The 26693-nt window shown below is 46.3% G+C and overlaps 1 protein-coding gene across 3 annotated transcripts in view; it reads left to right on the top strand.

Annotated features, from left to right (window-relative positions):
- Positions 1–1492: 1492 nt before the first annotated feature.
- The window catches only part of LOC146798226 (uncharacterized), a 1134427-nt gene continuing 1109226 nt past the window's right edge, over positions 1493–26693 (top strand). For all 3 annotated transcript variants that reach the window (XR_014968641.1, XM_085625505.1, XM_085625504.1), the window contains exon 1: positions 1493–1937. The gene's annotated coding sequence lies outside the window, so the exon portion shown is untranslated. The remainder of the gene's footprint in view (positions 1938–26693) is intronic.

Here is a 26693-nt window from a genome sequence, read left to right as displayed (position 1 = left end):
CAGTCATTTGTTACAGGTTGCATGCAGGGCCACCAGATTCTTGCAGAAAGTCAGTTCGTTACTACAAAAATCTGAAAAATAGCGTTTTTCTTGGCATCCAAAATTATACAAAATCAATTAATTGCATCTGTAAATTAGGCATTTTTTTAATCTTTGGGCATGGGAAAGTTAGGACGCCGAACGCACAGTTTTTTATATTTAGTATTATCATGTAATCTCTATATTGTTATTATGGAGCTGCGTACTGTGGTACACTTCAGAGTACGAAATAAAATGTTTACAATTTTTGGATTGAGAAGCAAATCACTGCACAGCATCTGACTCAATGTTAAATCTGTAGATATGACAGAATATACAGCTGGTGTATCCTTTTCACTTTTATTGTTATTTGGATGATTTTAGCGCAAAAATTGTAATGGTTTTAATTAACTATACACAATAAAGATTTTACTTACTCAAAGAATGTGTGTCAAATGTAATCGTGTTTAAGGGGCGAGAAGGCAACTTAAGAACGTGAACATGTAAAGATAGCGTTTCTTAACCGGGCTCAATACTTCCACGTGACAGGCTTTATGTGGGCCGGATCCCTCTGGGTCTCAGACCCAGTAGTATTTAAGGATGTACATTGAAACTGGTCCCTATATTCGTGTCTTGAACTTTACAGAGAAAAACACTGACTATTTCTGACCCAATAATGTAATAAATGTTCAGAAAATCCGTGTCAGGGATTTGTTACCATTTATATTTCACATGTTTTATTAAATCAGCAAGCACAGCTGAGCCAGTCAGGCTATGGCCAAACTGTCAGGCGACTCCGGTAATTGTTATCCTATATTTCATTATTTCAGTGTGTGACCAGAGGCAGGCTGTGAGTGGTGCGTGCCGCCGCTGGGCTGAGAAGTGCTCCCTGAAGGGGTCTAACCGCTCACCTAACAGTGAGTAGAGTCAGTAAACTCTTAGGTAGCAGTCACTCAAGTTCTTCAAAATATTATTACAGTGAACTGTATCTCAAAGGTTCGACCGCCCATTATGTGTGTACTCGATTCAAAGGAAAGGGCGGGTAGGTTTATGCCTTGGCAGTATGGGCTGGAGCCCTGGTACTCACTCACTCCTTCAGTGATGGCAGTTTCCGTAGCTCTGCGGGTAACACAGGGCTTAATTTGTGCCGGAGCTTTCCGGTGCTTAGCACCGGCACTTTCTTGACAGGGCCGGGTCTACACTCTTCTTGCACTGCAGTCTGCACGTCACATTTTAATTTAACTTGGTAAAAAACTTAGTTAGTGTAGTGTTACAACTTACAGTAATGATATGTATAAATAATATGAAATGATGACACAGACTCTCCACTCGTGCCGCACTGCCGCCCCTGCCACAGCGTGGTTTTCGCACGCTCACACTGTGTGTAATTATTTATAAATAATAAATAAACTTAACTCGAGTCATCATCATGGCGCCGATGGCGGCAATGAGCACGACATCATCGGCACTGCGCGCGCAGCGGAGGCCTTCGCCACTTACTTGCTGCTGTGGGCGGGCCGGAGCCGGAGGAAGACACTTATTTGGGCGTTTTTGGGCTGTATTTGGTTATGCGATGGCGGCTTTGTGCGGCAACGTGTGTAGATTTTTTAAATGTTGTTGCCACGCCCCAGCATAACCAACACCTGACCGTGCAGCGGCAGCACGCAACAGGCAGCTGACTAGGCTGAGCTCGCTCAAGTCACCGGCGGCACGACGAGGCGTTAAACTAAGTCGGCCCGGCTCCCGCCGCCCGAGGCCCGACCGACCCGACTGTGTGGTACTCCCGTACTCAGCTACTAAGCAGCAGCAGTTGCAGCACCGAGCACCCAGGCGGCCAGGCCTAATTGCAGACGGTGTGTACTGTCTGGCTCTGGCTGGCTGCTCTGTGTTCCCGCTTCCCGAGTTCCTGCCGGTCCTAGGTAAGTTCAAGTTTCCAAGTAATACTGCTGAGTGCTGCCTAAATAAATGCCAATAGAATAATCCCCAATGTAATTTTTAATAGGGAGGGGGGCAGGGCGCAGGCCACGGAGGCCTGCCACAGTACGGACCTGCCAGTGCCGGCTGCCGGGAACGGGTCACGGGGTTAAATACTTAGTACTTTACTTACTAGTACTTCTCTCGGTATGAGTTATGACATGTGGTTAGAGGCGAGCTCACAGCTGCGGGCGGCCAGACTCAGAGGTGCCCTGCCCAGCGTTAGGCCGGTGCGGCCTGCAAGTTGGCACGACCGCTCGACCTGCTTCACTCTGCCTCCTAAGCATCAGAGAGCGGTGGTGGCTGTGGCAACTCGCTCCTTGACTGCACCTCGGCCTGCCCCTCTCGCTGCCTCGCATCTTTAACAAAGAGAACTTGCAGTGAATTCGTCTCTGAATACTGCAGCAATATGGTCCGCTCTGAAACCATGCAATTACCTATTCTATTACAAACCCAGTGATTACTTATGCCTCCCTCCAACCCTGCAGTGATTCACTAAATGCTGCGAGCATGACGACATGTGATTATACAAAGCAGTAAATAAAGAAATAGAAGTGATGAAAAGTCTACATTGAGACATTTTACTAACGAGGGATTAAATGATCCAACTTTCCACCCCTGCTGTGACTTCTCATGCTCACACAAACCCGGAAATGATTCATCAAGCTCACGCAAACCGTATAGTGACTTATCATGCCTACCCAATTCCTACAGTACAGTTTCACACCAGGGGCATAGCCACCAGTGGTGCAACCGGTGCAATGCATCGGGCCCAGAGGTAGTAGGAGGCCCATCTCCGAAAGCCACTTGAGCCCTGATCGTGAAGTGATACTGAGGTAGGAGCTGTGAATCTTCTATCATAATCAGACACAGGGATTATAAACCAGACCCAGTATTAATTTCCCGAAGGCAGAGCCTGAAGGTCCTAATCAAATTGGAAGGAAACTCAAAAACACGTCATTCTCAGATTATATAGATGTATTTTGGTGGGTGTAAGACTTGATGATTACTAACACTCACTTTACAGGATGATGTCCCTGCCAATTGGGGTACACAGGAGCGTAGGATATTTCACATGGCCTAGGAAAAGGAATGCTGGTATATGCAGTACTCACTGAGGAATGATGTGATCGAGGGCGGGCACGTTACAAAAGAAGTCTGTGGTTTGGTGCAGAGCAAGCACGTGATTAATTATCTGATTGGGGTGGGTTGTTAAGAAGCCAAGTAAGTTTACTGCAGCTGAGTGAGTCACAAACGTGGTAGAGATGTGTGCTGCAGCAGTTCGAGGAAATATTAACGTGATGACAGGAGTCACATATCATATGCCTGCTTTAGAAGAGTGGGTTTTTTTGTGCTTGGAATGGATTATGTAATATCGGATGTAAAGAAATACGAGTCACCGCAAATTGACACAAGGCTGTGTTGTTTGAAGGTTTGAATAAGCGTTTGTTTGATGTATCGCCAGAGAAATGCAATTTAAAGGATTGAAAGCTTTGGTTTAAAGCAGTTGACAACGAGGCGTGTTTTTGTAAAGGGGATTGTTGCTTACATCCAGGGGCGGCTGGAAAGTGGTAGGCGTAAAATGATTGGCATACTGCACCATAGCGAGCGAGGCCGAACCACCATATATATATATAATATCTCTAATGAAAAGCGGGACATTAAATAAACTGTTAGCCTTTTTTCATACCAGTAAGTAGTAGTTGCACATCTAATGAATGATGACCCCATAGTCTTAAAGGCTCTTTAAGCAAGCCGCGTGCCATGGTTTGTGCTTTTAAATTTGTAATGTAATTGTGCCGTGCCTTAATATGCATTACATTTTATGTGCAAAAACAACTGACAGGAGTAGGTAGGTCAAAGTCAGCCTCGCAGTGTCCTCCATTTATTTAATTCGAACTTCAAAGCAAGCTATATTGCGCATCACCTGAGCTGCAGCATTTGATTAAAACAGGCAGCCCTGTGGACTCTTCATGCGGATTTATATTTCCTAAGAATTGTTTGCTTTAATTTATGGCGGGGGCCGGCAGAGCTGCTGCAGTATGTGTCTCCTAAGGAAATACCTGGGGCTTAATGAAGTTTAGTTATGCCTCTACTTTCTTCACTTCATTATTACTACCAGCCGCAGAAGCATGGTAGCAAGGGGGGGAGGTGAGGTGAAGAATAACTTCGAAGAGGAAAGGGTAGGCAGCAGAGACAGAGGTAAAGAGGGGTGAACCCTGAGCCGTGAGGTCAGATACCAAAAGAGATGACAGAGCAATAGATGGGCGACGACTCAGAGAGAAGGAAAAATATATAGAGAAAGACAGGGTGTTGAGGAGGGATAGGAAGAGAAACACAATCCGAGTTAGAGGTAGACAGGGGTAGGGCCGGGGCAGGGTGAGAGATTTAGCGAGAAAAATAGAAGCAAGTAAGAGAGAGAGAGAATACCGGGGACTCCGCTACATTATGCTTCCAAACAGGGCGTACATTTCTGTGACAATTCAACAAGTTTGAGCGATGTTTGTAATTTTTAGGACAAAGTTATGGTGAAAATGTACTCTACTTTGCTCTGTAGAAAAAATATTTCTTTAGTGTGGCCTGCAACAAAACTGAAGTCCAAAATATCTATAATACTCTAGGCCTTCGATTCTTACTCCTGAAAGTCATCACATATACGTTTATTCTTCAAATGTGTAAATTTGATATGTGAAATGAATAAGTCTGCATAGGAAGTATGCACAGGTGTTCAAGCCTGAACATAAATGTAAAGTTTCCCTCCTAATACACACCTAATAGTAGCTAATTTTTTATTTATTTTTTACAGAGTTTTATATAGCGCAAAATTGACCCCAAGCTGGTATCAGGTATCGGAGCGCTTTACATAGCACCAGTTGCGTTACATGAGGACACATTCATGTATTTGTTAGGCACGGGGGGATTAAGTGATTTGTCCAGAATCACAGGATGTTCAGCGTCATTGCCGAGACTTGAACCCAGATTCTAGGTCGACCGCCCTAGCCTTTAGGCCAACTCCTCTTCCCTACATTGCTACAACACACAGCTGTTGCAGGAAGCATAACAAAGAATCCCTGCAGTGCCAGCACAAGCATCTGGGATAGGCTCAGGATAGCTTGCAGTTTCACTATTACCATTAAACACAGGCCTACATGTTGCTTGCAAAGTGGCCTTGACGACTTGACTCAAGGCACGGTCTGCTTTTCGGATCAGGGTAAGTCTGAGTTTTCCCCATTTCGAGGGAGGCCAGCTCAACTCGCCAGCCCATTCCTGAGATTGCCTTCAGTTAAAGTGTCAAGCCCTGGAGGTACCAAACATACCGGATGTGACGGCAGGAGTCATGTGACTCGGGTCCCCTCTATATAAATCTGTCTTCCTCACAGGACAGGACGCCCTTTGCATCAGAGTCCTATGTCCAGCCATCTTGAATCGTTACCGCTGGTTCGTAGAGCTATGCCTACATGCTGCAGCATATCATTAACAACTAGAGATTTCTGGTAGCTACTCAACTGTCCAAAGCATCAGCCGATTAAGCACGTATTCTACCACTGCATTGGATAGAGCAGGAAGTTGAGGCACTTTGGTTTGGTGAGTTTAGGATTGTGGAAATATTTGGTTCATGTCTCCAACGCCACTCAACAAGCAGTGGTATTAAAAATGCTCCACTGCAACATACCTAACCACATCCTCACTCACTCTCTCTGCCGTTATTCATTTGCTATGTTTGTCCTTAGTGCGATGTTTGGATTTTTCACAATGGTATGACTTCTTTAGTGATGTAACATTGAGGTCAGCACCAACACTCTGAAAATTGTTCCATCGCCATTGGCTTGAGTGCCTTTGTTTGACATTTTCATGCTTTCTGGCCTGAGGCTGGGTGGTTTTGTGTTAACGTTTCCATGGTTCCTGGTCTGAGTACTTATGTGTGACATTTCCAAGCTTTCTGGCCTGGGTGCTTATGTGTAACATTTCCATGCTTTCTGGCCTGGGTGCTTATGTGTAACATTTCCATGCTTTCTGGCCTAGGTGCTTATGTGTGACATTTCCATGCTTTCTGGACTGGGTGCCTAGGTCAGGTCATCATTTACGATTTACTATGCTCTGAAAGTTAATACAGCTACAAATGTAATGAGAAATGACTTGTGCACCATTTTGGTCTTTTAACAAAATGTTCTTGAGGAGGGAATATCCCCCAACACCTCAGGCAGACGTTAGGCTCGCTGCACTCACTTTCTATGCAACGTATGGGGGCTGGTCTAACAAAACTTGCCCCAGCTGCTTTGGGTTCCCAGTCTGGACCAAGTGTTGATTAAGTAATACATTGTGTGAATCAGTGTGTAACTAACTCTGCACACTGCCACCTCACCCTGCTGTAGTATACCGGAAGCCAAAGCTGAAAAGTGAGGCAAACTTTAAAGACTTTGTGTCTTTCCAGTGAGCGCTGCAGGGCAGGCAGGGGTATGATTTGGAAAATGGCAGAATTTGGGTAGGCAAAGTAGGATCCATTTGGGTTGTACTTGTAGTCAGTCATGGATGGTAATAGAGGTGCAGTTGCTGCAGAAGTGTCTTTGGTGCAAACTGCAAATAAATATTAATTGAGCCTGTTACTTAGATGAATGGACATCACAATTCGCACATTTCTAGCGTATTTTCTTTCACTTTGCTTCCCTAGAATGCCACACACTGGACAGAAGAAGATTTCAAGCTACTTCACCAAATTTAAGCCCAAAGATGATGAAGAGCCTGCTAGCCAACTTCCTAGAAAACACCATGAAGGGAACAAGGAATATGATGAAGTGCGAGAGAAGGCACTACATGAGGGCGACACCACTTCTAGCACTGGCGTTATCACCCCTACAGAAGGAAATACAGAAGATAATCCTCTTAGAGATGAGCAGCATCATGCTGTGGCGATTTCTATAGAGACAGAGGAAACACCAAGCATTAGCAAACAGTTTGCTATGTTATCACTAAAATCACATTCAGAAAGAGTTCTTAGGGAAGGCATTCTTCCTAAAGGTTGGAAACATGACCAAAAAATATATTTCCAACGCAAGCATTCGTGGTTAATTGTTTTTTTTTTTATTGTTTTTTTTTTGAAAACCTTTATTTCGAAATTCAGGACACAGCTATTCAGCCGACAGCCCGAAGGTTCGGCAGCATTGCAAGTTAGATACAGTGATGTGTCCCCAATACAGTTCAAAGAGTAATGCAAAGGTCCAATTTTAAATAAACACAGAAAAAACACACAACAAACCCCAGCAAGGCAGAACATTGAAAGCCCATGGCGAAAGCCCCCAGGGGAGGCCGGACCCCACTCATCTACTAAGTATAAGACTGTGTGCGGAGGAAGAAGGGGAACAGCAGAAGCCCAGAACGGTTACTAAAACCAAACTGTGCTGGAAAGTAGGTCAGGGGGAAAGCTGTTCCTCGGGAGGTTCCAGTTCCGGGGCAAGACATATTCCCCCCCTGTATTGGTTCCACCGCCCCCAGATGGCATGCCACTTCCGGGGGCGACCTCTAGAGCAGTAGACCGTCTTCTCCCTAAACATGCTCCAATCCATGTTCTCCTTCCACGCGGTCAGTGTAGGGGGTCCCGAGGAGCCCCATAATCGCGCGATATCCCTTTTAGCTACCATGTTACCCAGAGTCACCCATTGGGTCTGCGCCTCATCGAGGTCAGTGGTCCCCCAGACGTTCAGGAGGCAGCACCGCGCCTCCGGCTGTACCACAATGCCCGTCACCTCCCCCATAACTGCATGGACTCTCCTCCAGAACTCCACAATGACACCACATTCCCAAATGATGTGCAGGAAAGTACCCACCATACCACATCCCCTTCTGCACACGCCGTCCTCCGAGAATCCCATGTGGACCAGCCTTGGCCCCGTCACATACACCCGGTGCAGTATTTTAAGCTGCACCAGCCTCAGACGCGACGGGATCGCAACCTCCTTAGGCGAAGAAACCGCTGACTGCCAGTCCTCATTATCCAACTCAAGGCCATCCCTGGTCCACTGTTCTCTCAGCCCCAATAGCAAGTCTGCCCGGACGTTTATCAACTTCTTATATATGAGCGAAATCGTGCTCTCGGGCATATGACCATCAAGGACTCGGTCCTCAAGGGGAGAGGACTCCGGCACCTTCTCACCCTCCACGAGGACTGATCGGAGGGCGTGACGCAGCTGGATATACCTAAAATACTCTGAGGGCCCTAGCTCAAACTCAGTCTGCAACTCCTCGAAGGACTTCACCCTCCCCTTATGCAGCACATCTCCCACCTTGGATATACCTATCAGATCCCACTTATCAAAGCCCTTCGTATGCCAGAGTCTTCCCAATCTTTCCGATTCAAACAATGGGGTAGCGAGGGTTAGCCTATCCTTCCAGCCCAGCGAGTCGGTCGCCATCTTCCATACGCGCACCGCCACACCTGTGGGCCCCGTGAGGGACGAGTCTAAGGACCGCGAATACAACGCCCTGTAGTAGTTGCCGCCGCGCAGCAGCCACCTATCCATGGCATACCCAGGGCTGAGGGCAGGGCCATAAAACCCATGGTTGATCGCGCTCAGCTGCGTGGCCCAATAGTACCGTCGGATGTCCGGGAGCGCAATGCCCCCATCGTACCATGGGAGCGTCAACTTTGAAATAGCTATTCGCGGCCGCCCATCCCACAGCAACGTCCGTTGGAGGCCTTCGACCTCCCGAAAGTATTTGGCCGGTACCCAGTCCAAGGTGTTCTGGAGGGCGTAGAGGAAGCGGGGAAGAGACATCATTTTGAACAGGGCCGCACGCCCAACAAGGGAGAGCGGCAGCCTCCGCCAACCTTCAACATCTCGCCTCAAGCGTGCCAAGGGGGGGAGCAGATTCCTCTCATAGCGCACAGCAGGATCCATGGATATAAAAATCCCCAAATACACGAAGCCCTGCTGAGCACCCTGTATCGAACATGTTCTAGGGATCGGTGGGACCTCGCCACTAAGAACGTACAAGTACGATTTGCCCCAATTAATCCCAAGCCCCGAGTTCCTGCCGAACGATGCGAGTACGTCACAGACCACTATAAGTGACTTCTTAGGTGAGGCAAGATACAGCAGGATATCATCGGCATAAAGCGAAATACGGTCCTCGTGATCAGGCGACCACCGAAGGCCCCGTATATCCGGGTGCCAACGTATCCACGCAGCCAACGGTTCGAGGGCGAACAACAGAGGCGACAGGGGGCAGCCCTGCCGAGTACCCCTACCAAGCTGAAACGGAGTAGATGCCCGACCATTCACCTCAACATTCGCTAGTGGCCCCTCGTACAGCAACCGAACCCAACTCACAAACCCACGACCGAAACCAAACTTGGCCAGCACGGCCCATAAATATGCCCACTCCACCGTGTCAAAGGCCATCGTGGCATCAAGAGATGCCACAACAGCCGGTTCACGCAGCGTGTCCGCCCTGGCGATGACGCCATGTAGCCGCCTAAGGTTCAATGCTGTGTTTCGGTGCGGGATAAAGCCAGATTGATCCGGATGGACCAAATCGCCAAGTACCCTAATCAAACGGGTAGCCAGGAGTTTGGCCAGAATTTTCGGCTCAGCGTTGAGGAGTGAAATGGGCCGATAGGAGGCGCATCTATCTCGGGGTTTACCCTCTTTATGTATGACCACGATCGACGCCAGCCGCTGATCCAACGGAAGGATCCCATCCCCCCGCGCCTCCAAAAACATGGCGCGCAGGTGAGGGGCGACCCTATCCGGGAACAATTTGTACAGGTCGATCGGCAGTCCGTTCGGTCCAGAGGCCTTACCCGAGTTCAACGCGCGAATCGCCCCCGCCACCTCGTCAATCGTGATGTCACCATCCAAATCGTCCCTATCTATGTCAGAGAGGCAGGGCAACTCGATATCACGGAGGAGATCAGACGAGTCCTCGGGCGGCCTGTCCGACACAGAGGAATAAACCCTATGAAAATACTCCGCGAAACACTCCACAATCCCCTCAGGTTCCACAATCGCCTCTCCCCCCTCTCCAATCAACTCTGGCACCACTCTATTGACCCGTTCTTTCCTGTCCAACCACGCCAGGAGTTTCCCTGCCTTATCCCCAACGTCATAAAGGCGGCCCTGTTGTTCCCTGCTGAGGGTCTTGGCGGCGTTCGTCACCAGGTCCCTATACTCCGCCTGCTTCAGGCAAAGCTCATGCAATGAGGACTCTGTAACATCCTCCTCCATATCCCCCTCAAGGGCCGCAATCTCCTCCTCCACTTGCCGCACCTCGCAATCCCTCCGGTTCTTGGCAGCCACCACCAGGGAGAGGGCCTCCCCCCGAAGCACGGTCTTAAAAGCTTCCCACAGCGACACCGCCGAGTCCACGGTTCCCAGATTGTCCTTAAAGTAATTATCTACCTTCTTTACCAGGGCTCTGCGCATCTTGGGGTCTCGGAAATACCATGGGTTGATGGGGGCCACCCTCCCTCCTCCCTCCCGACCTAGATCCAGCCGGATCCACACTGGCGAGTGATCAGAGATACCACGTGCCATGTGCCTCGCCTCGGATATCAACGAGGCATGTGCGGCCAGAGTGAGCAGGTAGTCAATCCTGGAGAGGCTACCATGCGCCCCGGAGTGAAACGTGTATTGACTCTGTGTGGGGTGCCGGAGCCTCCAGCAGTCTATCAGAGCAAACGTATCCAGGAAGTCTGGAAGCCATTTCTGAGCCCCCCCTGTGTCCCTGGGCGGGTATCTATCCAACAGTCCGGAACCCACAGCGTTGAAATCCCCTCCCACTACCAGCATTCCCCCCGGGAGAGTCAGCAAAGCCCTGCCCAGTTCCGCAAATGTGGAGGCCTGCAGGGCCGGCGGGACATAAACCGAAACCAAAACCAAAGTCCTTCCTTCCCACCTCCCCGCCACCGCCACAAACCTCCCCCTATTGTCAACAATGGTGGAGTCCACCTCAAAAGGCAACGATGCTCTAACGAGGATGCCCACACCCCTGGACCCAGAAGAGAATCCCGAGTGTGCAATGAATTTATACCCCTTCCTATTCAGGGCATAGCACGTATTGCCTATGAGATGCGTCTCCTGCAGCAGGACAACGTCTGGCATTGAACGTTTCAGAAATTGCAAAACAATCCCCCTCTTGATGCGATCCCCCAAACCATTAACATTCCAGCTTATAACACTTAAGCCTCTACCCCCCATCCTCAAACGGAAAGAGGCCCACCCCACACCCGAGGCGCCACCATGGAACTGTGGTAAACAAAAATCTTCTTTACCGGACTGAATTTCATACGGGATCTTGAAATAAAATAAAATAGCTCAGAATAACAAGAGGCAGAATCCGTGGTATAAGAGTTTCTAAATGGGCTTTATTCCATCAAAAAAATGGCCGACTCGAGTCGCGGCCTTCAGGTTCCGTCACCACGAGGGTTCAGGAAGTGAAGTACAATAATTTATTGACAGACATGCATTTTTATAATAAGTACATTACAATGAAACGAATGTAGAAGGCGTAACATTTGATAAGAAAAGTGACAAAACAGGTACGTAATCGAAACTAGGCGTAATAAGGAATAAAAGAAACATGATTGGTTAGGATTATCAGACATAGGTGGATCCATAAGATAATACTTGGCATAGATGCGCGCGCAGCAGCATGACGTGTGATTGACGTGCAACTAGGGGGTGAAGGGGACTTGACATTTAGCTCTACATGTGGAGACGAGAAGTCTGGGGGGTCAAGTCAACCTAATCCCAAATCATATCTAACATCCTATGTTTAAAGAACTATGTTATCCACAAGGAAGGACTCTCGGACAGAATCTAGTCTATACTGACTGTGTGCGTGCACAAACGCCTAAGTGTCTATATGAGATGCGAGGGGCAGAAAACTTTCCATGGCAGCAGGGCTATGAATCACTTGCAGGAGGACGGAAAGGCTGAGTCCTTTGCTTGTGAGCTAAAGGAAATGTTTACCTAAATCACTAGACAGGAATGCATCGGCTGAAGAGCAAAATAGATAATTCGAAGGTGAAATACAGCTTCTTGGCAGGCAGGCGAAAACTGGCCGAGGCAGGCACCGTTAGCTGCACAGGGAGTAGGGCAAAGTTCATGGATACAGATGCGAGCTCAAGCTGAAGCTGTCAAAGACAGAGAGCAGGGAAAGGCTTTGAGGACAGAATCGGGCCTACTTGCCTGAGCTGTAAAAATGGAGTAACTTAGCCATATAAAGTCGGTGGCCTTTCATACTTAGGAATCGAATATCCAGCCCATCGATGGCGGATCTGACAGAGAACATGTCGACGGTAGACACACATATGTTTGCGTCTTAGAAACTGGAACTAGAGGGAACATACATGTACTTGTAACATGCATATAGAACCGTTGGGGTCCAAGATAGGGGACATAACTGATCAGGAAAATCCACATTTCCACAGAACAGTCCTGAGGATAATCATCATGCCTTGCAGAAATAAACCCCCCAACAACAAACTCAAAATCCCCATACCTCCCCCCACCCTGCACCCCTGCTGCAGCTTAAAAAGCCCCCCCAACTTGCAGTGTGCCTGTCGCCCTACAAAAACAAAAATCTACAAAAAGTACCCTAAGGGAGGAAAAGAGCACCCCTCGTCCTCCCGCAACCCTCCACAGTTACTGCACTCTGTTCAAATCTTCAAGTATGGTCAAATCAAGTCAGGCCGGCTTTGAGATTTCAGCCCTGTCCATCCCGGCCACTGTCTCCATGCTCGGCTGTGTCGTCCCCGGTCCGTCGCCGGGGCAAGGCGTCCAGCCATTCGTCGGCCATAACAGGAGAGTCAAAAAAGAATGTCCGATCTTCATGCACCACCCGTAGTCTGGCGGGGAAAAGCATGGCATACTTCAGGTCCAGTTCCCGAAGTCTCCGCTTCACCCCCAGGAAGCTCTGTCTCTGTCTCTGCACCTGCTGGGTGAAGTCCGGATAAAAATTCACCGACGCATTCTGGAAGGGGACTGGGCCCGTCACCCTCGAAGCTTGCAGGATAGCGTCCCGATCTCGAAAATGAAAGAGCCGGGCGACAATCGGCTGCGGCGGGGCACCCGCCTTGGGCCGTCCGCCCGGCACCCTATGGGCCCTTTCCACCGCAAAAAACTTTCCAAGGCCCTTAGGCTTCAGATGATTGAGGACCAAATCTTCCACAAGCAGGTCCGTCGAAGCCTCATCCGAGGACTCCGGGACCCCGATGACGCGCACGTTGTTGCGCCTGGACCGGCTCTCGAAGTCCTCCAGCCGGCGGGCGGCGAGGTCACTCTCGGCCCTCAACTTCCGGACCTCGTTCTGCAAATCCGCAACATCATCAGTGAGGCCCGTGGTCTTGTGGTCCAGGTCCTTAACGCGTTCGTTTGTCTTGCCCAGGTCCGAGCGGATCAAGTTGACATCCACCAGGATGGCATCCACCTTCTGCGCCAGGGCCTCGAATTGCCTCCCCATCGAGGTCTGCATCCCATCAAGCGCGCCCATGACATCCTGCAGGGAGAGCTCCGGTGTCCCAGGCGAGTCCTCCTTCTGGGCATCCGGCGCCTGGCTCGATCCACTCGGCGATGTCTTCAGGAGGGCGTAGCGGTCCATACTGTTGACTTGGGAATACGTTCCCCGCCTGGTGGACTTAGTCTTCAGCCGATCCCCTTCTGCTTTGCCCGACATAATGGACTCCAGGCAGTCCAATGCAGGGAAGAGCGTTCCCTCTCAGAGAGAGGAATAAGGAGTGAGCAGGTCCGCCTTGTGCTGCCAGAGTAGCCCGCCGAGCGTCCTTGGGGTTATAAAGCCACCCAGAGCTCTACAGTGTCCGGGCAGACAAAGGGAACGAAATCGAAAGTGAAAGAGCGAGGGCCTCCGTCCGACAGTTCACACCTCACCAGGCCGTTGTTGATCAACTAGGAGTCGGGCATCCTGCCAACTCTAGCCCCTGGCATCTCCGGGAGTTAGGCCGCAATCTTTCGCCAGTCATAAGTCCGGTTCCCGATGGGCGATCCGACCGCGGGTAGCATCAATCGCCTCCCTGACAACTCAGCAACACGGTGCCATGCATACCAGCAGGATTAGAGACAGGATAGTCGACGGAGGGCGCGAGGGTCTCGGGAGCTCTAAGCTCACGCGGCCATCTTGGTCAAGCGCTAGGCTCCTCCCCATCGTGGTTAATTGTTAAAGGCCCTAACCGTGGCTGTTCTGTGTGTCGCCAAGTCCGTGATCTTGGTGCTGAGAAATCAAGGGGAATGTTTTTGTCCAAAGAATAGACTGAGGCTACTGTGAAGGCATATGGGATCAATATAGAACAGCAGCAAAAATCATTGAGGAAAAAGATTGGAGAACATGCACAAAGCAAGGCTCATATTGCAACTTTAAAAATCTTAGAAAAGGCTAAAAAAGAACCGTTATTGCAAGTAACTGCTAAAGCGCTATCTGTACAAATGACAACAGCCAGAATATTCCGTGTAGCTTATAAGGAAGCAAAGCGGAACAGGCCAGCGTATGGTTTTGAAACAGAGATAGACTGCCACCAGTTGAATGGACTGGAGATGGGGCGAATTTTGCACTCCAATGTAGCTTGCTCAAACATACAACGCCACATAGCCTCAGAAATGAAGAGGAAGATATTTGCCAAAATTATTGAATTTTCCCTAAAAGTAAGTCTGTTACTAGATGAAGGCACTGCGTTAAATAGGAAAAGTTCTTTAATTGTGTACATGCGAATGCAGCTACCTGCCATGGACTCCCCAGCTAATATTTTTGTTGACCTCATTGAGCTGAGTGATTTGTCAGCTGACGGCATAGTAAACAATTTACTATCTGCACTAAAAAAAGCACCAGTTAACATAAGTGAGGACTTTCTCTCCAAATGCCTGGTTTCAGTTGCCTGTGATGGCGCTTCAGTGATGTTTGGCCGCCGCAGTGGTGTTGTGAAGAGGTTGCAAGAAAAAATCTCTCCCAATATTGTAGCATGGCACTGCTCAGCACATCGCCTGGAACTTGCTGTTCATGATGTCATGAAAGATATTGGCGCTACAAATCATTTCAAAAACTTACTTGATAAGCTTTATTCTCTATTTGCCACATCTGTTAAAAACCGTTTGAAGCTAAAAGAATGTGCAGAAGCTCTTGACATTCAGCTTTGCAGAATAGGTCGAGTGTTAGATACTCGATGGGTTGCATCAAGCTTCAGAACAGTGGAGGCTATTTGGAATGCATATCCTGCGCTCTACAAGCACTTTACTAGTGCAGCTGTTGATGGTTCCCGTGACAGTTCAACACGAAATATGTACACAGGCCTTGGAAGGCGGTTATCATCTATACAGTTTGTTGCTAATCTTGGCCTCATGTATGATGCTCTTCAGGAGTTATCACTCGAGTTACAGAAACATGACTCTACAATAATTGATGCTCATCGAGCTATTGGTCGGCAAATAGCAGTGTTTGAGGCAATGGTAGACAGGCAAGGGAACCACTTCTCACAGTGTAAAAAGGGCATAGAAGAAAATATATTCCAAGGTGTGATGCTGCACAAAGGAAAGACCACAGACAAAATCATTGAACAGGGACAGTTTTTTCGTAGCCTTGCAGGAAATCTAAGACATCGTTTGTTGTCTACAGGAGGTACTAATTCTACTGACAAAAAGGCCGAGTACGAGACACTGATTAGTGAAGTGAAAGTTTTATACAAACAGTACTGGCCTGATGACCTACCTGTTCTCTATGGTGAAAGTGATATTGAGTCTCTGTGTAAAAGATTCAACATTGCCAGTCGAGAAACCATACGTGCTTACAGAGAGTATAAGGAATCTGGAGGAAAAGAAATTAAAAGGCAGTTCAAGGAGCTTTTGATGGCCTTACACACCATTGCTATCTGTACTGCAGAATGTGAGCGGGGCTTTTCTCAAATCAATCTTGTATGCACATCTACAAGAGCATTACTGCTGACTGAAACAATATCTTCTTTAATGTTTTTAAATCTTGTTGGTCCACCATTTAAGAAATTCAATCCCATTCCCTATGTTCAGTCATGGCTTGCAAAAGGACGAAGAGCAGCTGATGACACTAGGAGTAAAGCAAGGAAAGAGGAAGACTTGGAATGCACAAGCAATTTAGACAGTTTGTGGGTTTTTATGGAACAATAGATGCTGCTAGCCCAGTCCGCCTGTTTTTTAAAAGTTAGGCTTTACTATGTTTGGATATTTAATGTTTGTTCTACTTTATAGGTTATTTATTTATTTATTTATTTGCTTTTATAACACTTTATTGACGGTGTCAGTTTAATATTTTGTTATATTTATGTGTCTTTCTTGTTTGGAGGTTGTATTTATTGTTCTATTTTATAAATTTTATTTATTTTCTTTTATTAAGACAACTTGCTTTTCACTTTTTCATTTTAGAACATGTCTTTATTTGTATTTTTCTGTATTAATTATTTTGTCTTTATATATTTATATTTTGTATGGCACTATGGTCATTTTGCACTAGTAGGTATGACTTGAAATGCATAGATTCAAACTGCTCAGGCACTACCTATTCTTCTGGTCTAGGTACCTCAAGGACTTTTTTGAGGAGATTACATTTTTTTGTGCTTTGAGTTTAAATACAAATCTTTAATTAAAACATCAGATTTGGAATACATGCCTCTTTTCCAATCTGTCTTGTCTGTGTGATACAGAAGTAGTTTCATATTTTTTACGATTCTGAATGTCTAATAAATGTAGATATAGCTTCAGGGGAGTAAGTTATAGCAACAAGCCCAATTATTATTCATCTTTTTTTTTTATTGTTTCTTTCAAAGTAATAGCTTTAACGGAATACTCCACTATTTAGGAACCGGCCTCATTCACGTGTATTGCATGATTTCATTCAGTTTATCGGTTTAGAGAGTTTACAGAACATTTTGGTTTATTTTTGTCACATAAGCTATGTAAAAGTTTAATCTTTGAACTCCTAGACACTGTTAAAAATGGTATTGTCCGTTCCAGAAATCGGCTCATACAGCACTGGAATTGTCCCTTTCAATGCATTAGTGATTTTAGGTAATTTATTTCAAAATTGAGCTATTAATGCACTTTTGGTTTAATCTTTTTTTAAATGTTCACAGAGCAGGGGAACCTCCTCTCAAAACCTTAATTTCAGCAGGGGAGCCTTCCTCATAGTAAGATCGATTGGGTATTACATCTGACTTTTAGCAGTGCCAGTTCAGGATGTGGGTGGAGCTAATATAGTGGGTGGAGCCAGTGGAGGAAGTGGGTGGAGCCGAAGAAAAGTAGGTGTGGCCTGAAAAAAATTTGAGCACCTGCACTTCATATTTTACAAATTAGGAACTGGGGTAACATCTTCTTTCCAGCAATCTCTAAAGGAGTGTGAGATGGTACTGGCTGACTGAGCAGTGAGTCATGTTCAGGCTCGAGGGAGGAGGGGGAAGAACAGAATTGTATAGTGTGCACCAGCTGGAAAGACTTCACTGCTGTTGCTTTCAATTCCACAAAAACCTTTATGACCATTCAGACCAGCACAAGCTGCCAATGGATGCACCAGCAGTGACTGCACTTCTGGGAAACTGATGTTGACCAATTCAATGTGGCCTTGCCTTGATAGGCTGGGACTAGAACCCACGCAGAAGGCAATGTTGGCGAATTTTAATTTTTCCATTGCTTGTCGATATGTCTAACCGTGTTTGCGCTTTGAGTTCTTACAAGGTTTAAGTTTGAAACTAGCGTGACCACCTCACTCTATGTCATTATAAGCGCTGCTCCTAAGCTACAGATTATTTATAACTTGTTCATCTAATTGGTTCACTAGAAGACACAGGCACAGGAAGTACTGTGGTGCTTCGGCACCCCCAAAATAACCATTATTGACTAGAAGGTGAAGGAGCATCATCTTGTCACGTTTACTGTGTGTTAAAAGACAGCGGGCCAATGTAAGACAATCTCTTCTGACGAATTGCTGCTTATATATTTAAAATAGGCCATCATGTCTAGTCGGCATCCATGTGGGCAGTGTATGGATGTGAGGTACAGGCAGAGTTCATTTTACTGCATATAAAATAATGGCGGGCACACACTTTAAAATGAAAGACAAGTGCAACTTAAATAATCAGTAGGAAATACATTCTTTTACATTACGAAGCCTCAACCTTTTTCATTACAAAATGTTATTTTCATCACAGCAACCATACTAGATAGAAGAATTATAAAAATGAACGTTATCGTCTATTTTGTTTTACATCTGGAATATTATGTCATTCGGAATGTTGTGAAGTGTTACATGATTCACAGTCAAGTGATTGCTGCAGAGCTGCCCTATTCTTTGTGGTGTTTCTCTGTACTTTTAGTTAACGTTTTTAATAAATACTCTGGTATTGTTGTGAGCAGATCGATGAGACTTAATACTAGGGTGACCAGAATTTTAAATCCAAAAACCGGGACATTTCACAAAAATAGAAGGACTACAGTTTTATTTCTAGCGAACGCACAGAATGACAGCGCTCCTCAGTAGAGAATTACAGAACAGGCAGCTAGAACATACATTTTTAGTCGGCCCCCTCTAAAAACAGGGACAGGAGCTAAATTTACTGAAATTTGCCCGGACAGCAGGGAACGTCCGGGCAAATCCGGGACGCCTGGTCACACTACTTAATACTAGAGTGGGAGATCGACACAGTTAGCGCGACATTGCCCCTGTTGAGGAGGAGGGGCCATGATGCTCGTCTTGGCACCGGAGCGCCTTAAACACAGATGAGGCTTCCCACTGTGCGGTCGAGCCCGGGCCAAGATGGGCCCATCTTAGCCCGGAAGAGGCTCAGCTGGCCCACCCCAGAGTTCTTCCCTCGGACATTCTGAAGCATGGCTAAGGGCCCTTAAGTTCATTGCACTCATCAAAGGAACTGTGCATTTCTCCTTACTTTGTGTATAATTGTCCGGAGGACTGAGGTCTTTTATTGCTCCCTTCACTCTGATTCGTATTACTGCAACCTTTGAGTATGGGCAAAAAGACGGGATCTCGAGAAGCTTCCAATGCGCTATCACCACCTCGCACTCGCTCGACTATTGACAATTATTTGACTCGGGCGATGGACATGGTAACAAATGAAATAAGCATGGTAGAGCGGTGCCTCTCTCTCACACCAGAGGAGCATGCCTTAGCTGGACCCATGCACCAGCTAAATATTCTAAGTCCAACTAAGCCCCCCTGGTTGAGTACATTCAGCACCTTGGTCACAAGTCCATCTGTTGGTCTACCTGGTCATGCCCACCCAGTGGAGAGAGGACAATCTTTTAATGGTACGATAGCTTGCCCGGAGGGGGGTGTCTTTAGTAAAAGGAAAGGGAGCTGAGTTTATTGCTACTGAGCACAGCCCTACTGGCATGGTGGATAGCAACCACCACCATGATACTGATTCAGAGAGTGGTCCAAAACCTAAGCGCAGGAGGAAAAATGTTACAAATAAATATCCAGATACAAAAGTCAAAATGGCCCCCCCGGAAAGGGCCTTGTAACGAGGATGTGTCCCTGCCAGCATTTGGAGCTGTTGAGAATATTTGGATCAACTAAGCTGTAGGTTGGACGAGCTACTGTATGTTAAAGTGCACCCCATCACAGACCGCTTGGTTCAATTGTAAGCTAAACTAGTAGAGCTACCCATATTTAGGGCATGTACTTGCTCTCAGGATACTCACTGCACTTCTACTCCCCTTTATATCATCCATCCGTCAATAGGGGTAGAGAGGCCGTCCATAACCAAGCCTCTGTTTTTGACATCGGCCCAGCTTCTATTAGGGCAGCTAGGAATAATGAAGTGCATCCCACTAGGGATAAACAAGCTGTCCAGCAACCAGAAACATGTGACCCTAGCCGGGAGTTAACTTCCAGTGATCAACTTGCCTCCTGCGTCTGCTCCCTACGTTATTGTTTTGGCAAATGTACCCAGTCTCACAACTGGCAAGACGGAAACTACAAGGGACCTTATGAACAAAATCACACACTGGCTGAATACGAATGTGACTGGACACTGGGATATATGTAAAGAGATATTGTTGGCTAGACGTGTGGGGGGATTGGCGGGCTGGGGAAAGACTAGAAGGGTGATGGTTTTGTGGTCAACATCCGTAACCCATTGGTTGTAAAGGAAATATTGTGTCAATGTAGCGCAGGTATGGTCAAAACTAGCTCTCTTAAGATACTGCCACTTGTTTTTTAATATAGGCACCTCACTACTTCACAACAATCTTGAGGGGTAGCTGTCCCAAAGAGTGTCTTTTCCAGACTTCCTTTCCAAACGATAGTGCCCTTGAACAATAGATTCACAGTGTTGTCTCGTCTGGAGGACAATGATTGACGTTTGAACAAGGAGCGTGAGAGCTATGACTCCCTGGAAGAGGGCAGAGTATCTCTTAGGTCAATCCCCGCTGTTCAATTGACCCCCAACTCAGTTTAGATCAATTCCTCAAAAGATCCAGTAGCGAGTGTATCAATGATAGAGGGTGGTGTGTATTAAATTCGTAAGCCGGAATATTGCAGGTTTAGCTTCAAACATTTTGATCGATGACTGGCAACGTTTTATCTTGAATTACGACATTGTTTTTATGCAGGAAACCTGGGACGTGAAAGGGATAGCATTCGAAGATTTTACTTCTTTTAGTTTGCCAGCAGTACCGTCCCCAGTGGGAAGAGCCAAAGGGTGGCTGACAGCTTGGTTCAAAGTAAACATTGGTTGTTCGATCTCTCCCCTCTTTCTAGACCAGGGGGAGATGCAGGTTTTTTGCCTTCGTTTGAATGATAAATTCAAGATCTATACGGTTAATGTTTACAATAATAATTTCTCCAGCAAGAGCGGTTCTAATTTCCAGGGCCTCGTCGCAGTAATTGATATGCTGATGGAAAAAGAGGCTCGGGCAGAATGCCCCCATAATCTGCTGGTGGCAGGTGATTTTAACGCCCAATTACGGTATTTACCATCTTTCTCATTAACCACATTTATATCCTGATTTTCATGAAGCTGACTGTAATGTCATGGATACTAGGGGGCGGGCTCTATTTCCATTACTGGCTGAATAGGGCTTGACCAATAAGATCACTAACCTCATTGGTTGCGACATTCCAACCTTTACAGGGTGGGGGGCGGGGGCACCATAGACTACATCTTTACCTCCTGGAGTGGTAAACAGACATAATATCGAATTCAAAATATCGACAGGACAGAATATCGAGTTTTTAATATAGAATGGACAGAATATCGAATTGCCAAAATATAGTGGTGAAGAATATCGAAAATCAGGTAAGAAATAAAATATAGATTTAAATAATATAGAAGTAAGTAATATCGACAGTCATAATATAGTTGTTAAAAATATCTATTTTTTATAGTGTTTTAAGTGTTAGTATATGTGTTAAAAGTATGTAAACATTTTGGAATGTATGGTTGTGGGTTTATAGGGGATTAGGGTGGGAAGTAATTTAATTATAGTACATTAAATAATAATTTTTAGGAATTATTAATTATTTTTAATTTAATTTTGCGTTTTACTTCTGTAGCGGGTTGTGGGTTTATAGGGGAATAGTGTGAGAAGTAATTTAATTGTTATTAGGTAATTATTAATTGGAATTCAAAATTAATTGGTTGTTGATTAATTATTAATTGGCAAATAATTTGTATTAATTAGTAATTAATTAGTATTAATTGATAATTATGTTAATTGTATTAATTTATTATTTGTAGCAGGTTGTGGGTTTATAGGGGAATATGGTGGGAATTAATTCAATTGTAAATAATTATTGAAATAATTTTTGTATATTGCTAACTAATTTATTCTTAATTATTAATTGGTATTCATTTTATTTATTAATTTTTGGTATTGAAAATTAATTGGTTGTTACTTAATTATTAATAGATTATTAATAAAATAAACATTGGTATTTATAATAAATTAATTATTAAATATTGTGTGATTGGTAATTAATTTTAATATTTTTATTTGGTATTAATAATTTATGTATTTTTAATAAAATATTAAATTGTTATTTTCCCCACTATTGCACTCACTGGAGTGGGAATAGTAATTCTTACCCCTACGCTATCCAACGCTTACCCTAGAGTTGCACTCACTGGAGTGGGAATAGTCAATTTTACCCTCCCACTATCCAACGCTTTCCCTACTGTTGCACTGTCTGGAGTGGGAATAGTAACTTTTACCCCTATGCTATCCAACGCTTTCCCTACTGTTGCACTCTTTGGAGTGGGAATAGTAATTTTTACCCCTACGCTATCCATCACTTTCCCTACTGTTACATTTTTTGGAGTGGGAATAGTAATTTTTACCCTCCCGCTATCCAACGCTTTCCCTACTCTTTGGAGTGGGAGTAGTAATTTTTACCCCTACGCCATCTGACGTTTTCCCTACTGTTGCATTCACTGGAATGGGAATAGTAAATTTTGCCCTCCCGCTATCCAACGCTTTCCCTACTGTTGCACTCTCTGAAGTGGGAATAGTAATTTTTACCCCTACGCTATCCAACGCTTTCCCTACTGTTGCACTCTCTGGAGTGGGAATAGTAATTTTTACCCTCCCGCTATCCAACGTTTTCCCTACTATTGCACTTACTGGAGTGGTAATAGTAAATTTTACCCGCCAGCTATCCTACGCAAAAAATATTGAATTTTTTAAATAAATATTACGTTAATATATATGTATTATTATTATTTTTTTACTTACATTAATTTTAAAGTAATTTAAGTATTTTTAAGTATGTTTCAGGTAATTATATGTTTTATTTAATTAATTTTACATTAATTTTAAGACATTTAAAAAAATTCGATATTGTGACTAACTATATTTTTTACAAAGATATTTAGGATTCTATATTTTTGTACTTACCTGTTTGGAGATAGGGCTTCGATATTTTGGCATTCTATATTTTTCCTTCGATATTTTGGCAAGTCGATATTCTTCTTCTCGATATTTCGTTCGTGATCCCCTGGAGTATGTCCTCTATCACTAAAAATAGTGAGGTCCCTGCCCGGATTTATAGTGATCATAACCCGATTGCTGCGCAACTACTGACTTCATTTTAGAACTATAGGTTCAGGTTACCGCCGCCCCAAACTTTAACAATAAAGGGTGCAAATTGGTCTGGCGAAACACGAATTTGAAGCATATATGTCCCAGGTAGCTTGTAATAGCACGGGTTTGGTGAATAGTTGCAATTTGATAACTAGCAATACGGCCCTTATTTTAACTCACTTCGAAAACCTCCTACTGTGGATAAAGGAGAAGCTGTCCGGACCTATTACTCAGCCTAGTCACCAAGCCAAATCATGGATTGATAAATAATGTAGGATAGTTAATGTATCCCTACGTAGGGCTCTAAAGCAAACGCCTATAGAGACCATTTTAGCTAGCAGAAACATTTACCAACCATCCATCAGACGAAAGGAAAAGGTTATAAAGGAGGAGAAATGGTATTCTATTGTTAGTGCCTGCCAACTAAAAGACTCACATGCCTTTTGGAAAGCTGTGCGATCTGTTTTATCTCCTCTATTATACAGAGATAAAGTAACAGTTCACATATCGGGTGAGGCTTGGTTGGTGCATTTTGCTGGGATGTATTCTATTGGCAGTAGGGCCGGTGATGTACTTCAGCGACTGGTCCCACTGGGTTTAAAACTTGAGTTTAGTGAGGAAGAGGTTTTAAAAGCAATTATGGATAGCTGGGGAAGAAGACCCCAGGACCCGATGGTGTCCCTCTTGATCTCGTCAGGGAGGACCCAGGGTATTGGACTACCGTTCTTACTTCTGTTTTTAACTCTGTTAGTAGTTTGGGCGTGCCCAGGTCGTGGCGCACATCTATAATAGTCCCCATTTAAAAAAAAGGAAATGTGCATGATGTTACATGCTACCACCCAATATCCCTCCTAGATTCCACCGTAAAAATCATTGGGAGAGTAGTCTTGGATCGCCCACTGGACTGGTCTAATAAACATGGAATACTTGCTCCAAGCCAATATGGGTTTAGAAAGGGGCTTGGGACTATTGAAGAGTGCCTCAACCTTCAACTTCTTGTGGCTAAATGCAAGTATGCAAAGGGAGCAATAACACATTTGGCGTTTATGGACAAATCCGGCGCATTTGACTATGTATCTAGCAAAGCTGTGGACCATTTTAGAGAGTATGGGCGTTGACGAGGGGCTGGTCTCCTTTTTAACACTTTTACACCATGACCTAACGGCAACAGTTAGATATGGTAGAGCTGGTGAATGTACAGAACCTTTAAGCACTAAGCGGGGGTGCACCAAGAAGGAGTGCTCGCCCAAACTCTTTTTCTCCTATGCACGAATGATTTGGAAAAAACTCTGGTATCTGTTGGGGCAGATGTGCCGTGTGTGGAGAAAAAGCCTGTACCAGTACTCTTATATGCTGAGGATGCGGTGCTCTTGGCAAGAACAGACAACAGCCTTAAGAGGCTTAATTTTAGCTATGTCAGTCTCATGAGAGACCTGGGCTTAGGGACTAACCTTAAGAAAACTTTTGCCATGGTATGTGTGCCAACAAATACGAAAACCTGTACTCTAAATATTGATGATAAATCACTAGATAGGGCTAGCTTTTTTTCTCATCTGGGCCTGGATTTTGATGATGTCTGTACTTGGGCTACTTGTACTAAAGACAGGATATTGGGCTTTACTCAAGCCGTTGGTAGTACTGCCGTGCTTGCCATGTCTATTGGTAAAAAAAACATTGCCCCTGTCCTAGAGATATATAAACGATAATGCCTGCCAATTCTAACGTATGGAATGGGTATTGGGGGATGCCGGGATGTTTATGTAATACAGACGGAAGAGAATAGATTCTGGTGCCGATCACGATCCGGTAAAAAATTCCCCCGTGCGACTCGTATCGGGTCTTTTTACCGTACGAATCGTACAAGTGCCGTACGAACTGGCAATCACGATTCGCATGGTAAAAAGTCCATACGAACCGCACTGGGAATCATTCCCCACACGTCCTCGGGTCGGAAAATGTGTCCGACACGTCCTCGGACGATTTACCTTACAAACGTAAAAATCCAAGTCCGACCGAGGAATCACGATCCATCCCGTGCGTCCGAGCCTACAACCGTATGGAAAAAACACCGTCCGCACCGAACACCTATAGCAACCATGGAGACATGTGCCCGCATACGCGCCCAACACTCCCCCCAGCCCCCGTACGTCCGACACGTACCCCCCGTATATGTATACCCCCACCCGTCTAGGTACACCCAGTACGTTCCAGTCGTACCCCCACCCCAGTACGTGTCGTACCACCGTCAATGTACACCCCCCCACCCCTGTACGTGTCGTACCACCGTCTATGTACACCCCAGTACGTTCCAGTCGCACCCCCACCCCAGTACGTGTCGTACCCCCCGTGTACCTACACCCCAGTACGTTCGAGCCACACCCCCACCCCAGTACGTGTCATAGCCCCGTCTACCTACACCCCAGTACGTTCCAGTCGTACCCCCACCCCAGTACGTGTCGTACCCCCCGTGTACCTACACCCCAGTACGTTCGAGCCACACCCCCACCCCAGTACGTGTCATAGCCCCGTCTACCCACACCCCAGTACGTTCCAGTCGTACCCCCACCCCAGTACGTGTCGTACCCCCCGTGTACCTACACCCCAGTACGTTCGAGCCACACCCCCACCCCAGTACGTGTCATAGCCCCGTCTACCCACACCCCAGTATGTTCCAGTAGTACCCCCACCACAGTACGTGTCGTACCACCGTGTACCTACACCCCAGTACGTTCCAGTCGTACCCCCACCCCAGTACGTGTCGTACCACCGTCAATGTACACCCCCCCACCCCTGTACGTGTCGTACCACCGTCAATGTACACCCCCCCACCCCTGTACGTGTCGTACCACCGTCTATGTACACCCCAGTACGTTCCAGTCGTACCCCCACCCCAGTACGTGTCGTACCACCGTCAATGTACACCCCCCCACCCCTGTACGTGTCGTACCACCGTCAATGTACACCCCCCCACCCCTGTACGTGTCGTACCACCGTCTATGTACACCCCAGTACGTTCCAGTCGTACCCCCACCCCAGTACGTGTCGTACCACCGTCAATGTACACCCCCCACCCCTGTACGTGTCGTACCACCGTCAATGTACACCCCCCCACCCCTGTACGTGTCGTACCACCGTCAATGTACACCCCCCCACCCCTGTACGTGTCGTACCACCGTCTATGTACACCCCAGTACGTTCCAGTCGTACCCCCACCCCAGTACGTGTCGTACCACCGTGTACCTACACCCCAGTACGTTCCAGTCGTACCCCCACCACAGTACGTGTCGTACCACCGTGTACCTACACCCCAGTACGTTCCAGTCGTACCCCCACCACAGTACGTGTCGTACCACCGTGTACCTACACCCCAGTACGTTCCAGTCGTACCTTCACCCCAGTACGTGTCGTACCACCGTCAATGTACACCCCCCCCACCCCTGTACGTGTCGTACCACCGTCTATGTACACCCCAGTACGTTCCAGTCGTACCCCCACCCCAGTACGTGTCGTACCACCGTCAATGTACACCCCCCACCCCTGTACGTGTCGTACCACCGTCAATGTACACCCCCCCACCCCTGTACGTGTCGTACCACCATCAATGTACACCCCCCCACCCCAGTACGTGTCGTACCA

This window comes from Triturus cristatus, chromosome 9, assembly GCF_964204655.1.
Source record: "Triturus cristatus chromosome 9, aTriCri1.1, whole genome shotgun sequence".
In the NCBI taxonomy this organism is placed as follows: domain Eukaryota; kingdom Metazoa; phylum Chordata; class Amphibia; order Caudata; family Salamandridae; genus Triturus; species Triturus cristatus.
This window is presented reverse-complemented; position numbering and strand designations above follow the sequence as displayed.